The following is a 15,777-nucleotide window of genomic DNA, read 5'->3' as shown; positions in this document are numbered from 1 at the left end:
TGTTATGAGGATTTTCCCACTGTTGCTGTTGCTACTTTTAATCATTTGGTTTAGGTGGTGACTGCCACATATATTTCTCTTTGCTATTAGTAAGTCAGAGGAGTTAGGGTGACATGAAAGGGTTTAAGGCCTTTTGCAACAGTTTAAAGAATTGAGAATGGATGGCAAAACTGAGGCAGGGAGGTAAGTTAGGGAACTCTTCTAACAATCCATTCAAATAATTATCAGCGTCTGAAAGGTGGGGTGAGGTAGAGAAAAATGATGCCAGAGACGTAAAATTGGCTGATGGAGCGAGATGTAAAGAATGTGAAAAGACGTCTCACATGAAGCCTAAGTTCAGGGTTACAAGAATAAGACAGTGGGTTTCTTTGGAACCCCTATAGGAAGGGGAAAAGAATATAAAGGAAATGAAGACAATAGCTATAACTAATTTCATGCTTATATCAACTGAAATTCACAAAAAAATGCCACCATCTGGTAGGAGGAGACTTAGGTTGATTGGTAAATTTAGAGAAATTCAGTGGCCTATGTACGATGCTGGAGAAGGCATGATTTCTTTTGCCAAGGGCATGATTTATAAATGCCAGTTTTATTTGTCAGTATTATCAGAAACATTTCACATTTTTATTAGCATTCACTCAAGTAGCACCTTGTACCTCAGTAAAGTTAGAAAAGTAACTTCTTTCTCACATAATCCCAGAAGAACTTCAGGTTATAGAATTAGTAGTTAGCAAATCATGTCCTTGTCATAAAATATGAGACAAGTGTGAGAAAAAAATGAACAAGGAAGTCATGGTAAGAGTTTGGCTTAAGTAAATTGTTATCATTGTGCTTCGGAATATAAAAATAAATGCTCAGAAATCTGCTAACTTCCCTCGGCTCTACTATTTATTTGCTGTTCCATTTTCCTGACAGACCATTTTTCGAAGTCTGCAGATGCTTGTGTTTCAGGAATGAGGTTCCTACTGCAAGAAGTACCAGTAAAGACAAAACCCACATGTCCCTGGCTAAGCAAGGCTGTTATTTGCTTTGTTCCCAGAGACATAATAGATTGGATAAATGGGACTACGGGAGTGGTTTATAAATTACTCCTTCTTCATACAACTAGTATCTTATATAGAAACTAGAGGCTCAGTGCACAGATTCGTGCACTGGTGGGGTCCCTCAGCCTGGCCTGTGCCCTCTCGCAATCTGGGACCCTCGGGGGCCTGTGGGAATCTGGCCGAAACCGTCCTCCGACATCCCCCGAGGGATGTAGTCCTGCGCAAAGTAGCAGGCGGCCAGGGAAGAGCCCAAGCCAAGGCCGGACACTGTGCTGCTTCCGCTGATCCCGGCCAGCTGTGCCTGCCACTGCAGCTCAGGAGCGCTGCTTTTGGAGGAGGGAGAGGCTCGCGCCTCTGCAGCTGCTCTTGCCAGCCATGAGCCAGGCGTCTGGCACCCCTAGGTCAGCTGAGCGGTGCTCTCTCCCTGGGAGCGCACTGACCACCAGGGGGCAGCTCCTGTGTAGAGCGTCTGCCCCCTGGTGGTGATAGCAACTGGTCGAGCAGTCAACGGGTCACTTAGGGTTTTATATGTACAGATAAGCTATGGAGATGGAGCGGTCATACAGAAATAACTTTCATGTTACCCCCAGTAGAAAGATGAGCAGTTGATCTTTCTCATTGGAATGTAATTCTGGCTGAAATAAATGAGGATCCTTTTTTTTTTTTTTTTTTTTTGCCTCAATATTTCTGTGCTAAGTAGAGAGACATCATCCCAATTTGTGGGAGCACGCAAAATTACATTGGTAAGCGTTACTTCTTAGGCTCTGCTTCCATTTTATCTGCCTCTGAATCATTTAATCGTAGAAAGTTTATTTTGTACTTAATCAGATTGTAGTTCCTGGATTATCGAGCTTTAAACTTTTAAGAGTTCTTATTTTCTCACCTTATTAAAAACCTTGGCATGATTCCAGCACACTAGATAAACGAGGGCCAGAGCAGAGATCTCTGGCAAGTTTTATTTGAAGCAAGGGCTAGGCATAATAAAATGCTCCTGCAAGCTTAGAAAAGTTTAAACAACAACACGCACAGAACAAGTTTATTGTAGCATGTTTCCTAGATTTAAGTTATGGTAACCTTCCAGCTCAAGGCATTGTCTCCACCTTTATAGTATTATAAATTTGGCGGGGAAAATGTTTCATTGACTACAGCTCAGTCAATGAACAGAGAAAATGGGTCTTTGCTCTTCCCCATCTGCCTTCATGGAATGGCTTAGTGAATGCTCTAACATTTAGCAAATTTGAAGGATTTTATAAATGTTTATTGACAGTTCCCTGTTTCCACTCCAGGTAGGGTATACTCAGTTGCATCTCTTTTAATCCTACTTATTTGGACAAGTAGACTTCTGATGAGCTATTATACTCAATGATGCTGCCCCTTCCATCATTACCATAATGCACAGACTATAGCTAGACGATAGAGGGTGCTGCCTGTAAAATGCAATGGAATACAGTACATTTTGATTGGTTTGATGTGCCGATTTGGTCTTTTGACAGTTGTTCAGGGAGTAATAACATCTGCCATACAATTGGCTGGCAAAACAACCACCGTTTTTTTGGAGCGTGAACACCAAGATAGACAGTTCATGAATTAGCAAGTGTGACATCATTTCGAGGCTCACAAAGAGGCACAGCATAGATTGCGTACATGTACAGGGTCTTTGCCAAGGCAACTAGCAAGAGCAGAAGCAATGTCTGTAACTTGGAGGGAAGAGGGTTTGTGTAGTTTTAGCAATATTTGCCATAGTTTGAGCCTTTTTCTTTTTCTAACATTGTGGCAGGACCAGGTGGTTGTCTTTACCTTTAAACTATATTAATGATAAAATGAACTAAGAATAATAACAGAAAAAAGTGTCATCCTTACATTTTGGCATTTTCTTTTCTGGAATTGTTGCCTTTCTTTCTCTATTAATGGGTTAGACATGAAACCAGAGTCAACCCACGTTAGTTATTAAGCAGAGGTATTTATCTTCTCTGTACATGCCAGGTGGGGTAGTTTAATTCATGGAAAGGTAAAATTTGTGAAAGTTTGCACCTGATTTTTGTACTCTTTGGCAAATGGCTGAGAGGACTGCTTCTGGAAGGTCATTTTAATTCAGGTTTTCAATTTATAGTCAATTGTCTTTTCCAAGAACTGATTACACAGTGGAGAGTAGTGCTAACCATGGTTGCCTTCCTTCTTTTGGTTCTTTGTTTTTTGGCAAGTTCATTGGGTCTTAGGACTGTTGCTTATAGAAAAGGGATAAATGGTTAAAGTTTTCAAAATATAGTGAGGAGAAAATAGTAAAGCCAAATGTGAGTGAACTTGTGTATCCACATCATTCCTATGCATGATTACTGAGCTCCATTCAATGCAGATGTATTGCAATTTATATCACTAAGTATTCAAAAGTGAGGGCAAGGATTTAACTATTTTGTTTATAGAACTGTCTAGAGAATATAGTATGTAGTCAATGAATATATGTTGAATAAAAGAAAAAATAAAATAATGGAATTTGTTTTATGGAGACAGTATCCTTGACTGTTGTTTTCCTTAACAATTTCACGTCATATCTGTGGTTTTTACCCTTGTGGATCCAACCAACTGCAGGTAAAAAACATTCAAAGAAATTACATTGTTGCTGATGTGTTCTATGCAGTTAGACCTATGTTGGTTGCATCCATACTGAACAGGTACAGAGTTTTTTTCTTGTCATTTTTCACTAATAATGCAATATAACAACTATTTCCCCAGCATTTGCAATATATTCGGTATTATAAATAGTTCAGAGGTTATTTAAAGTATATGGGGGATGTGCATGGGTTATAGGTAAATACTAAGCATGCCATTTTATAGAAGGGGCTTGAGCATCCACGGGTTTGATATCTATGGGGATCCTGGAACCAATTCCCCATAGATACCCAGGGATGGCTCCATTTCCTTTTCACTGCTATGCTTTGGATCTCATGCATCGCTGTTGTTGATATTTATTCAGCAGGTCTCATTGGCCCATGTGTTTTGAAAAAACCCTTCATTAACCTATGCAAAGATCAATTATCTTAATTTCATTTGTGATAAGAGTGTCACAAACCAAAGTTTTATAATGTATTAGAATAGCCTGTCCTCTGCAGCAGTAACCACCAATCTTAAAGCTTCAGTTGCTTCATAGAATAAAGTTTATTTTCTGTTGATGTTACATATATAATGTGAGCAAATAAGAGGTTGCTCCACACAGATTTTTTTGGCAAGTGGGCTGAGAAGAACACCTTCATCCTATAACTGCAACCTCCTGGAGCAGGTGAGCACCAGGCTATTTGCAGAGGAGAAGTAAGTGAACTACAGGGTCAAGCATCAGCAAATGTAGGTTTTGGCTGGAAAATGACATAGGTGACTTTTACTCACAGCCCATTGATCAAAAATTAGTACTATAGTCCTGCTTAATTTCAGGAGAGGTGAAAGTGGTGGGGGGAGCAGATGGGATGTGGTGAGTACTACTCTCTCTGATGTACTAAGCAGTTATGTGCCCCATGGAACCAGATTGAGAAACACAGTTAATATTGTTTAACTGAATTTGGAAGTCTAAGACCAGGAATTTGCATTCCAAGAAAATTTGACCCACTTCAAAAGATCTAAAACACACACACACACACACACACACACACACAACCCACCACATTATCATAAAGTAGAATTTATTTATGAGAAGTGGCAAGATTGGTGTCACATTCAAAATTGATCAATATTACCCACCAATGAATAGAATTACAGAGAACAATCACATGATCATATCAAAAATATATAAAAATTATCTGGCAAAATTTTACATTTTCATGATATTAACCCTCTCCAAACAAGAATTAGAAGGCCGGTTCTTCAACCTGATAAGAAACATACAAAAATACACAACTGATATCACACAATGATGAATCATTGAGTGCTCTTTCCCCAGAATTGGAAAAAAGATAAATGTGTCTTCTTTCACTGCTTATATTTATCATTTTACTAGAGGTCACAAGCAGCAGGTGAAAGCAATAAAAAAATTACAATAGAAAGACATATTGAAAAGGGAGAAGTAAAATAGGTTTTATTCACAGAAAACATGATTGCTTATGTGCAATATCCTAAGTATGCTAAAAAAATTAATATTGAAATTAAAACTTAAATTTAGTAAGATCACAATATATGGTGAACAAACCAAAGCCATTTGTATTGATATATGCTAGCATCAAGTAATTAGAATATGAAATTGAAAAACATATCATCAGAAACATAACATATGAAGGGAAAATGGCGGAGGTATAAACGGACGTGTCCTGTGCCTTGTCCTGGAGCAGATAAGGGTGAGCAGCTGAAACGGGTAACATTCAGCCCGAATAGGCAGAGGATTTTCGGCTGAGAGACTGTCTGCAGCTAGGAAAGACCGAGAACCCCCAGGAAAAAAAGGAAGGTTGGAGACTGTGGCTGAAGCCTCTCGTGGTGCGCCAGCTAAGCAGCGGAGACCGCGCCATCTTGGGTGGTCGTTGCCGGCATCCAGAGACCAGCTACTAACCTGGAAACGAGGGATCTCAAGCAGCGTGACTGCGTGAACTCAGAGGAGCACTGCTTCTTCTCACGGAAAGGTTGGACATCCCCTAAAGGTGCGGTTTGCAGTTCGGGTTGGAGGGAGGACCGAGCTCGCGCGCGCGGGGCGGAATCTGCGCCCCACAGAGTCCGCAGCCTTTGGGACCAGCGTGACCCGCGAGTGGGGAAGGGGCCCCACAGGGCTGCTAGCAGAAGGGAACGCGAGGGATGAGCCCATAGCTGGACTGGATGTAAAGGAGCAGCCTTGGACTTTGCCAATCTGCTGGCTGCTTGGTGCCAGGGGCGAGTGGGCGCGCGGAGACTGCGCGCGGAGACTGTGCGCAGACCTGGAAGGTGGAGGCTTGCGAATTCGCACAACTATCAGGCTCTTGTTACAGTTCCCCTTCGATCCGTGCATGTGATTATTAAACCCAGCGCATGGGATTCCCCAGTTGGGGTCATTCGCAGAGCCTGTAGGGGAAAGTTCTTTTTGGGGAGCCTGGGAAACAGCAGGCAGTGGCAAGGAACCAGCTCTGGGCAGTGGTCTTTTCCAAATACCATAGAGGGAAAAAAAAAACCCGACTGATAGAGAGGACTTATAGCCTCGGAGGTCAATCCAGACACACTGCCACCCAGAGGCAGAGCCACGAACTGTCTCTTCTGTGATCACAAATAAAGGCAGTCTGGTAAACAAAAACAACCTGCCTTAAAATCAGGTCTGTGGTTTACTGCACGAGGGACAGTGTATCGCAGGGAAGTTCAACACTCCCCTGAATGCCTGACAGGACTAAGGCGTGCCAAAAAGAAGAGTGGAAGATCTGAAGCACCTTCACTTCCGAATATTTTTATATATATTTTTTTAATTCTTTTTTCACCATTTCATTAAGAACCTATTTTATTATTTTTTTTAATTTTTTTCATCACTTGATTTTACCTTTTTAATTACATTTTTTTAACCAGTATTATTGCTATCCTTTTACCATTTTTTCAAGTGTCATTTTATTTTTTATTTTTTATTTTTATTTTTTTATTTTTCTTTATTTTATTTTGGGATTAGTGTTCTACACTCTATTTTCATCGTTCCTTTAGCATCATTTCTCTCTATCTCACATTTACCCTTAAGCCAAAACTCTCTTCCTCACTTTTCCCCTTTTGTTGTCCTGTTTCTCTTACCCTATTCCTGCTTTGGATTTTCCCTATTCCTTCTTTCTACCCACTGTCTAAATTTCACCCTACTTATATATCTAATTTCCAATCCCTCGCTCTAAATCCATATACACCTCTCTCTTATCTTTCTTCACTATCTAATTTTTCTCTCTCTCTCTCTCTGTCATTTTGCTAGTGTTTGCTTGATTTTGAGTATATTGGGGTTTTTTATGCTTGTGTGGGAAACTGTTTTGTTTTTCAATTTCATTTTTCTGTTTTGCTTACTTTTTCTTTATCTGGTTATTTTTATGCTTCTGTTTTCCCTTGCCTCGCTTGATATTGGTGGTTGTTTGTAGTTTGCATTAGTCTCCAGGGATCTGGTGCTGGAGTTCATTGAGATTGGTTGCGGTTCTCTTGGAGTTTTCTCCCCATGCAAATAGCCTCTTCCCCACCTCTATTTCATTCTCTTACTTTTTTGTTTGTTTTTGTTTTTGTTTTTGTTTTTTTGTTTGTTTTTTTTGTTTGTTTGTTTTTGTCTTTTTGTTTTTTTCTTCTCTCCCTTTTCCCAATCTCATTTCAGCACTCCTTTTTGTTTTTTATTTTTCTCTTTAATCTATTTCCTCTTTTTCCTTCTTTATCCCCTAATTCTCTTCACTCGGGGGGTCACCTTTATTTGGAGTTATTAATATCGTGAATGCATTTAGTTCGGTGCCTTGTACGTTGTGCCTTGTTGTGTTGTATTTTGTGCCTTTGAATCAGCGCAGCAGAGAGAGAACTACATAACCAAACACCTTGAGAAGAGAAATCATGGTGAAACAAAGAACCAACCCAAATATGAAAGAAAAACAGGCATCATCAGAAAAGGAAGTAAACGAAATGGAGGCAATGGAGGCAAGCAACCTGTCAGAGAAAGAATTCAGAGTAATGGCCATAAGATGGATGAAAAGAATGGAAGACCAATTCAACAATATGTGTAGGAACCAAGAGGAAATGAAGAAGAACCAAGAGGAAATGAAGAGAAACCAAGAAGAAATGAAAAATGACATCACTGCCATAAAGAACTCAATAGAAAGCATCAACAGTAGACTAGAAGAAGCAGAGGACCACATCAGCAAGCTAGAAGACAAGGTAGAAAAAAATACCCAAACAGAACAGCTTCTAGAAAAAAAATTAAAAAGCAGGAGGAGAGCCTAAGAGAACTCTGGGACAATGCTAAACGAAACAACATCCGAATAATAGGGGTGCCAGAAGGAGAGGAAACTGAGCAAGGAATAGAAAACCTGTTTGAAAAAATAGTAACAGAAAATTTCCCTGATATAGGGAGGAAAAAACTCACACAAATCCAAGAAGCTCACAGAGTCCCAAACAAAATGAACCCAAAAAGACCGACACCAAGGCACATAATAATTAAATTGGCAAACACCAACGACAAAGCAAGAATCTTAAAAGCAGCCAGAGAGAGACAGAAAGTTACCTACAAAGGATCCCCCATCAGACTAGCGACCGATTTCTCAACAGAAACACACCAGGCAAGAAGGGAATGGAATGAAATATACAAAGTCATGCAAAGGAAGGGTCTGAATCCAAGAATACTATACCCAGCGAGGCTATCAATCAAAATTGAGGGTCAAATCAGGAGCTTCACAGACAAAAACGGTCTATGGGAGTTTATTACAACCAAACCAGCAATGCAAGAAATGCTAAAGGGTCTGCTGTAAATAGAAAAAACAGGAAACAAAGAAGGAATGCAGCGGTAAAGAACAAAAATGGCGACTAACAAGTTTCTATCAATAATAACTTTAAATGTAAATGGATTAAATTCCCCAGTCAAAAGGCATAGGGTAAATGAGTGGATAAGAAAACATGACCCATATATCTGCTGTCTACAGGAAACCCACCTCAGAAAAAAAGATGCACACAGATTGATGGTGAAGGGATGGAAAAGGGTTTTTCAGGCCAATGGAAGTGAAAAAAAAGCCGGGGTAGCAATACTTATATCTGACAAATTATATCTCAAAGTGAAGGACATAAAAAGAGATCAAGAAGGCCACTTCATAATACTAAAGGGAGCAGTCCAACAAGAAGAAATAACTCTGGTAAATATATATGCACCCAATATAGGAGCACCCAAATACGTAAGAAATCTTCTGGAGGAGATCAAGGGAGAGATTGACAGCAATACAATCATAGTAGGGGACCTTAACACCCCATTATCTCCACTGGACAAATCCTCTAAACAGAAACTCAGCAAAGAAACATCAATCCTATATGACTCACTAGATCAGATGGAATTAATTGACATCTTCAGAACATTTCACCCCAAAGCCACAGAATATACATTCTCCTCAGGTGTACATTTGTCATCTTCAAAGATAGACCATATATTGGGTCACAGACAAAGTCTCTTCAAATTCAAGAAAATTGAAATCATATCAAGCATCTTCTCAGACCACAAAGGCATAAAACTGGAAATCAACTACAACAAAAACAATCCAAAAAAATCAAACACATGGAGACTAAATAGCATGGTATTAAACAACGAATGGGTTACCAGTGAGATCAAAGAAGAAATAAAAAACATCATGGCAACAAATGACAATGAAAACACAACAATCCAAAACCTATGGGACACAGCAAAAGCAGTCTTGAGAGGGAAGTTCATAGCTCTAAAGGCCTACTGCAAGAAACAAGAAACAATGAGAATAAATGACCTAACTCTACAACTTGAAGAGTTAGAAAGAGAGCAACAAAAAAGGCCCACTGTAAGCAGAAGGAAGGAAATAACAAAGATCAGAGCGGAGATAAACGACATAGAGACCAAAAAAACAATACAAAAGATCAACAAAACCAAGAGCTGGTTCTTTGAAAGGATAAACAAGATTGATACACCTCTAGCCAGGCTCACCAAGAAACAAAGAGAGAGGACCCAAATAAACAAAATCAGAAATGAAAGAGGAGAAATAACAACAGACCCCATAGAAATACAAAGGATTGTTAAAAAATACTATGAACAACTCTACTCCAACACACTAGACAACCTGGAGGAAATGGACATATTCCTAGATAAATACAACCTTCCAAAACTTAACCAGGAAGAATCTAAAAATCTCAATAGGCCAATAACTATGGAGGAAATCAAAGCAGTAATCAAAAAGCTTCCAGCAAACAAAAGCCCGGGGCCAGATGGCTTCCTAGGGGAGTTTTACCAAACATTCAAGGAAGACCTAAAACCTATCCTCCTCAGACTATTTCGAAAGATCCAAGAGGAAGGAACACTTCCCAGCTCATTCTATGAAGCCAACATCACCCTAATCCCAAAACCAGATAAAGACAATACAATGAAAGAGAATTATAGGCCAATATCCCTCATGAACATAGATGCCAAAATCCTCAACAAAATCCTAGCAAATCGGATCCAGCAGTACATCAAAAAGATCATACACCATGACCAAGTAGGATTTATCCCAGGGATGCAAGGATGGTACAATATCCGCAAATCAATAAACGTGATACATCACATAAACAAATTGAGAGAAAAAAACCACATAGTCATATCAATTGATGCGGAAAAAGCATTTGACAAAATCCAACACCCTTTCTTGATAAAAACTCTCAGCAAGATAGGAATTGAGGGATCATACCTCAACATAATAAAAGCCATATATGACAAACCCACAGCCAACATCATAATCAATGGGCAAAAACTAAAACCATTCCCCCTAAAAACAGGAACAAGACAGGGATGCCCCCTCTCACCACTCCTGTTCAACATAGTAATGGAAGTACTAGCCATTGCGATCAGACACGAAGAAGAAATAAAAGGCATCCAGATTGGAAAAGAAGAAGTAAAACTGTCCTTATTTGCAGATGACATGATACTGTGCATACAGAACCCTAAAGACTCCATCAAAAAATTATTAGACTTAATAAATGAATTCGGCAATGTAGCAGGATACAAAATTAATGCTAAGAAATCCATGGCATTTCTTTACACCAATAGTGAACTTACAGAAAGTGAAACTACAGAAGCAATCCCATTTACCATTGCACCAAAAAAATTGAAATACCTAGGAATAAACTTAACTAAGGAGGTAAAAGACTTATATGCTGAAAACTACAGGACACTGAAAAAAGAGATAGAGTAAGACATAACAGATGGAAGAATATACCGTGTTCATGGATTGGTAGAATCAACATCATCAAAATGTCCATACTACCCAAAGCAATTTATAGAGTCAATGCATTCCCCATTAAATTACCAATGGCATATTTCACAAATCTAGAACGAACGTTCCAAAAATTCATCTGGAATAAAAAAAGACCCCGAATAGCTGCAGCAATCCTGAGAAAGAACAAAGTAGGTGGGATCTCAATACCAGATATCAAACTGTATTACAAAGCCACTGTTCTTAAAACAGCTTGGTACTGGCACAAGAACAGACATATAGATCAATGGAATAGAAAAGAGACCCCAGAAATCGACCCAAACCACTATGCCCAATTAATATTCGACAAAGGAGGCAAGAGCATACAATGGAGTCAAGACAGTCTTTTCAACAAATGGTGTTGGGAAAATTGGACAGATACATGCAAAAGGATGAAACTAGATCACCAACTCACACCATACACAAAAATAAACTCAAAATGGATAAAAGACTTAAACGTAAGACGGGAAACCATAAAAATACTAGAGGAATCCACAGGCAGCGAAATCGCAAACATATGCCGAAGAAATTTCTTCTCTGATAATGCTCCTAGGGCAATGGAAACTAAAGAGAAAATAAACAAATGGGACTACATCAAAATAAGAAGGTTTTGCACAGCAAAGGAAACCATCAACAAAACAACAAGAAGACCCACTACATGGGAGAACATATTTGCCAATGATACCACCGATAAGGGTTTAATTTCCAACATTTACAGGGACCTCATGAAACTTAACAAAAGGAAGATAAACAATCCAATCAAAAAATGGGCAACGGACCTAGATAGACACTTCTCAAAAGAGGACATACAGCAGGCCGAAAGACATATGAAAACCTGCTCAAAGTCACTAATTATACGAGAGATGCAAATCAAAACGACAATGCGGTATCATCTCACACCTGTCAGAATGGCTATCATCAACAAATCAACAAACAACAAGTGTTGGAGAGGATGTGGAGAAAAAGGAACCCTTCTGCACTGCTGGTGGGAATGCAGACTGGTGCAGCCTCTGTGGAGAACAGTATGGAGCTACCTCAGAAGACTAAAAATGGAACTCCCATTTGACCCAGTGATCCCACTACTAGGAATATATCCCAAGAAACCAGAAACGCCAATAAGAAAAGATATATGCATCCCTATGTTCATAGCAGCATAATTCACCATAGCTAAGATTTGGAAACAGCCTAAGTGCCCATCAGCAGATGAGTGGATTAGAAAACTGTGGTACATATACACAATGGAATACTACGCTGTGGTAAAAAAAAAAAGGAACTCTTGCCTTTTGCAACAGCATGGATGGAACTGGAGAGCATTATGCTAAGTGAAATAAGCCAGTCAGAGAAAGATAAATACCACATGATCTCACTCATTTGTGGATTATAGAGAACAACATAGACTGATGAAAAGGGGCAGATCCAAAGACTGAGAAACAGCGATCAGGCTATCAATCCCCAGAAGGAAAGTAGGGGAGGGCGGGGGTGAGGGGAAGAGATCAACCGAAGGACTTGTATACATGTATATAAGCCAAACCAATGGACATGGACAACAGGGGGATGAGAGCATGAGTTTGCGTGTGGGGGGGAGGTTGGGGGTTAATGGGGGGGATGAGGACACATTTGTAATACCTTAACTAATAATAATAAAAAAAAAGAAACATAACATATTTAGGAATAAAGTTAATACAAAATCTACAAAACCTATTCATGAAAACTACAAAAGAATGCTGAGTAAAATTAAAGATTTAACTAACAGATAAATTAAAGATTTAACAAATTATAAATTGAAGACTCAATTTTGTGAAGATCTATTTATCATAAAATTGATCTGTAGGTTCAAGTAAATTTGACTGAAAATACTAACATGATTTTGGACATTGTTTCTAAAATTTATATAGAAATGCAAAGGACTTTGAAAAGACACAATAAACTTTTAAAAATAGTAGGAAGAGATTAACTGCCTAAATTTAAAATCTAAGTCAAAACAACAATAATCGTGACAGTATGGTATAGACTTTTGAACAGACAAGGAGATTAATGGAACAGAACAAAGATTCTGTGCATAGGTATGTGGTCAAGATAATTCAACAGATAAAAGAGAACACTTTCAACCACTAGTGTGGGAACAACTGTATATCAAATGTAAAAGCTAAAACTATAATATTTCTAAAAGAAAACATAATTTTAAACATTCTTAAAACATTAAAAAAGCAAGAAACAGACTTGGGGAAAAATTGTTTATGTATACGTACATGTATTTTTAAAGGACTTGTAACCAAAACAGAAAAGATGATTTTTCTAACTCAGTGATAATCAAACAAAACCAAACAATATTTATAAGAAAATTTTTAAAAGAGAACATGCAAATTACAGTAAACTCATGAAAATATCTTCAATAGAAATAGTTTCCAAGAAATTGCAATTTATTCCCCACCATGTGATGCTTCCTCATGCCAATTAGAATGGATCAGATTCAAAAGACTGACAGCCATCAATGCTCATGATGAACAAGTGGGACTCTTCTATATGGCGGGGGGGAGTACACAATAGATGAACCACTTTGGACAACTCACTGGAAGTTCCTCAGCATACTTAGACTGTGAGTTACATTTTGGTATTTACCAGGAAGAAGGGAAGACACATGTGCCCAAAAAGACTTGTTGAAAAACATGTATAAGAACTTTGAAACAAACAGCCCGTTGGCGAAGGGAAGCTTAACTTTTCTCCTCTGTCCTCCTAGTTTCTTTGACTGAGGCCCGGAAAATTAGACCAACAGAGACAGATTAACCAGAGGAAACAGAGCATATCGATGAGGGGAGCACATATCACATGAGAGAAGTCTCAGTGATGAGTAACTCAAAGGGGAGGCTGGAACTCGGGCCTTATATACCTGTCATCTTAATAAAGAACAATAAGTTTGTAGAGAAGTGGTAGACAATGGAAGGGTTTTAGAAGTCAACGGGTTTTAGGCTGTGAGGTAAAGGACTGGAGTAAGGTGTGTCTGTGCAAGTCCCTCTCAGTGGGAACTGATTTTCTGACTTCTTTTTTTTAAATATATTTCTATTGATTTTTTACAGAGAGGACGGGAGAGGTATAGAGAGTCAGAAACATCAATGAGAGAGAAACATCGATCAGCTGCCTTCTGCACACCCCCTACTGGGGATGTACCCACAACCAAGGTACATGCCCTTGACTGGGACCCTTCAGTCTGCAGGCCGACGCGCTATCCACTGAGCCAAACCAGTCAGGGCTGATTTTCTGACTTCTTTATGGCCATAAACTTCCTCAGGAGAAGGGATTCATCACAACTCTGATTTCTCAGAAGTTTCTGCCTTTAGTGAAATAAGAGAAGCTCTAGGAAGGCTTTGTTATATAACTGCTGATTCTGATTTGCCTCCAGCTCAAAAACATAAAAATACTAATGCCAAAGTGGTATGTTTGGGGGTGGCGTATTTTAATTTCATACAAGCTAAAACTGGAAACAATCAAGTGTTCATAAATAGGAGAGTACTTACTCAGCAGTAAATAAAGGACAAATTCCTGATATAGACAACCAGGATGAACATTGTGTTGAATGAAAGAAGCTGAATGGAGTAAATTCTCTATGCTTCCATTTAAAGGAAGTTCAAATATAGCTAACACTAATTTTGAGTGATTAAAATCAGAACAGCGGCTGCCTGTGTACGGGGAGTGACTGGAGGACAGCACGATAGAGCTTTCATGGGCCCTATGTTTGATTGGGAGTTAGTTATCAGAGTGGATATATTCATTAAAACTCATTGAACACCTAAAATCAATTCATTTTACCATATATAAATTTAACCTCAATAAAGAGATTAATATATGAAATGTTTATGTATTAAATATTGTTTGAGTTGATTTTCCATTTCCTTTTAATAAAGTCTAATAGAGTGAATAGTTTGCTGGCAAAAAGAAAATTCAAACCAAACCAATCAAACAAAAGCATTACAACTTCCCTGGGTATTTTGCAAGATTAATGCTAAGGACAACCTACTATGAAAACAACCATAACAAAAATGTGGCAGTAGGGGAAAAAAAGTAATATTACATCATAATCAACTGATGCTACTGTGAACATTGAAACCATTTTCTTCGTATAGAATATGTTGGACACCCATTTCAGGAACAGGTGGTAAAAAATGTAATGATTAAGATTTTAGAATTGATGAAAAAAACACAACTGTGGTTTAAAAATGTCAATTTTTTGAGAAGATTCTTCTTTTCAAAGCAAATGTGATCATATTTTATTCTGCCCATGATAAAGGCAGGAAGGCATTTATTTGGGGGAATGTCCAAATTATCTATGATTTTACTTTTCCAGCCAACACAATTCTGCTTTTTTGGCATGTATTAAAGAATATGCAAAACGTTTTGAGATTTTAAATGTTATTCCACATCACACTAATTTATTCTAGTTTAAAAAAGGTTTGAACCCAGCTATCCCACTTCTGGGAGTATATCCGAAGAAACTTGAAACAAAAATTTTATGAGATTGAACAAAGGACATGTTTTAAAATAAAACAATGATGATATACTTGAATAAAAATCTTTACAACACAAGTCCTTAAGAAATTATTAGCCACAAAATGTTCTCATAATGAAGATACATTTCCAAATATGGAGGTTGATACACAATAACTTCTACCCATTCAAAACGTGACATCTGGCCACAGTTTTGCTCACTGGCCTTCTGATGTCAGGTTAATGGATCAGGCCTTTCTTTCACTCGTTTATTATACAGCACAATGATTTGGCTTTTTGATAATACTCATTCCTAGTTTCTGTGTTTCTTGGGTTTTCATGTATACTGTTTTGCACAACTTATGGTC

This window comes from Myotis nattereri (genome assembly GCF_964212035.1).
Source record: "Myotis nattereri genome assembly, chromosome: 12".
NCBI classification, from domain to species: domain Eukaryota; kingdom Metazoa; phylum Chordata; class Mammalia; order Chiroptera; family Vespertilionidae; genus Myotis; species Myotis nattereri.
This window is presented reverse-complemented; position numbering follows the sequence as displayed.